Raw genomic sequence first — 3,110 nt, forward strand, 5'->3', positions numbered from 1 at the left:
TAGGATATGAAGTGAAACAAATTCAAAAAATACATATCATAAACAAAACCCCAGCTATTTACAACTGACCTCCTCATTTAATGGCTCAAAGCCAAGTTTCAACACACCCAGTACTCTACCACTCCTGCATAATATAATATCTAAACACACATCTCAACACACCATATAATCACACCATCTAATCATGAGACAGCTTCAGCTAGAATGGGAATGTGCGGTAGCACAAGCCTAATTGACAACAATTCAGGAGTAACAATATAAATCTATCTGACTAGAAAGAGTTTAAAAAAACAACAAGATATCGGGAAACAATTTATTCACTTCAAGGTATAATGTAATGGAACATCCTATGAATTAGTGGCAACCACAGAACTGACTCTACTATGGCCCTCCTTTCAAATGTAAGAAAATGAAAGAAATTGGCACCATCCCTTCAGTTTTTTCTTAACAAAAAACCAAAGATAAATTCATAAATAAACCATCAAAACGGTATAAAATGTTTGTAAGACATGTACAATTACAAAATTATAAGTTCTCCCCAGAAACAGACTTCTCTAAGTATCCATACACAAACAACAAAAGCAAAAGCTTAAACAGTTAGCTTATAGCAAAATCAATGTCCCCATTTCTCTAAACCACAGCTGCTGGTGGTAGGTTCCCATCTTCACTCATTTCCCGCTTTCTTTTAAGCACACAATGATCAAGCACAAAACAGCAAACTTTTAAACAACTCATATTACACCACATATGGTTCTAAACAAAACTCATCCATATCCAATATGCAAGCCCTAAACTTAGTAAACAAAGTTATAAAAAAAATATGTCGAATTAACAAGCATTATTCTCAAACAAAAAGTATGATATGGTTGGGAGTTTACAAGTTCAAATATTTATACAATACTTGATTTTGTCAAACTCTGTCTTGAGATATTTTATCAATCTAGAAGTTTCTTTCATATATGAAAAAATACGAACGATAACAAAGGAAATTCTTTCTATGTAAATTATTCTTCGATTCCATCAGACAACCATGCAAATCCTTTGCACAATTGAGTGTAATGTGAAGGGTCGCTACCTCGTTGGAAGATAAAGAGAAAAAAATTAAGGAATTTAGCAAGCCACCAACAGTTTGCTTAAGATATTTCAAAATGGTTGCTTCCATCATGGAGTTTTAGCCACAAATTCTTTTCATGGCCACATTTTCTACGTAAACTATAATCCGCGAGTATTTTTTGGTAATGATCCACAGAGAAGAAATCACCATACACAGGTTAATTGTCTTACACTTTAGATATCATCTTCAACAAACAAAATAGATACCAATTAGACTTCTAAGAAGGTTAAATGCAATGCTCATAAAGACTCATACTAAGCCACCAAATACCATTCAATAACCGCTACAAAAACCATAATAAAACCATACTAAAACTAAAAATACAACTGCACTAAAATGCCAACACAACATCACTACATTAGCAATACACTAGCAAAAAAACACAATCCGACAGCAATAGCAACAGCAACAGCAACAGCAACACAACAGCAGTGCAAGCATCAGTCCACAAAGAACAAACCCATTCCCTGTTTGAAACAAGGAATCATCATACTCAGATCATTTCAGACAAACCCCTAAAACAATTTCGATGAAACCCCTAAACCAATTTCAGAGAAACCCCTAAACCTTCAACCAATTTCGAACAAACCCCTAAACTAATTTCAGCGAAACCCCTAAACCTTCAACCAATTTCGAACAAACCCCTCAACCAATTTCAGAGAAATGCATAAACCCTAAAACAACTTCAGAGAAACCCTTAAACTGTAAGAAAATGCCGATGAACAGTACATGTCGCTGGGAGAGGAAGAGAGAAGAGACAGTCGGAGCTGAGTGAGGAGAGACTGAGAGCTGAAGGACCACAGATTCGGAGCAAAGCCACCGGAGAGTGAAGAGAAACAGAGGGCAGCGAAGAGACAGAGGCGAGAGAGAGAGAGAACTTCAGCAAAACAGAGACAATAAAATTTCAGCAAAAGTGATATCTGTGCAATAAGGGGACAATAAAATTCTATTTATAGGTGATAGTTCCAAATTTTTTAAAAAAGGGTGGTATTTTCAATTACAATTATAAAAATGGTGGCATTTTGGGCTATTTCCCTTGATTTTATTACTTTCCACACCAATTTGACAATGACATATCATATTTCTCGTAACATAGACCCCAAAACCCTTTCTTCAACAAAGCAGAGGGGCACATCATTCTCGTTGAAGTCTTGTTTGAAAAAAGAAAAAGGGCATAAAATGTCTCCACCTTACACACGACGTGTCAAATTAAACACGTGCTCTGCATACTCCTCCAATATGCCTACATAAATCACATTGACATCCCTAGGTGAACCATTTTCTCTAAGTAGAGATTTACCATCATAACTAAATTCCTCAATGGAATAATCTAGAGTCAAGATAAACTTCCAAATCTTCCAAGCAACTATAAGATCACATGAACTAATATTTTCATACTCCTTTGTAATACATTTCATAAATTCTTCTTCTATTTCTACAGCTGGCCTTAATATTGGATAATCCAAATATAATCTCAAGCACTGCAAATTTAATAAGTTATATCTTAGATTTCACAAATTTATGGATTTCAAACCTAGATTCGTTTTGTTAATACCCAAATTTGGGTTTTGCTTGTAATTTGAGTTTACAAACTTGTCATAATTACAATTTTAGCCAACTCGGGGGCTGGGAGGCACTGTCTATGCCAATTCATTTTGTTACTTTGGTAATTTGTAACAGTTTGCTTACTTGAAATATGGATGCGCATTTTGAAGTTCTTGGTGTGACATTGTTAAACCTGGTTTTGACTTAAGGGCTGAATCTCTTATTTGTTCTGGATTGGTTGATTTTATTTTGTAATGCTGAAGTTGTGCTTTAGGATATGCCCATTTTGTTTTAGTTAGCAGTTGAATTAATGTACTTGGTTAATAGATGTTAAATATATGCTCGTGCAAATACCTTCCAACTAAGATGCTTTGCTAGGTCCACAGTTGTTACAAGGTCTTCATCCACTACTACAAAAAGTGAAAAAGACGACCAGAAAACAACGACGGTC

The sequence above is a fragment of the Prunus dulcis genome, chromosome 1, assembly GCF_902201215.1.
Source record: "Prunus dulcis chromosome 1, ALMONDv2, whole genome shotgun sequence".
Classification (NCBI taxonomy): Eukaryota; Viridiplantae; Streptophyta; class Magnoliopsida; order Rosales; family Rosaceae; genus Prunus; species Prunus dulcis.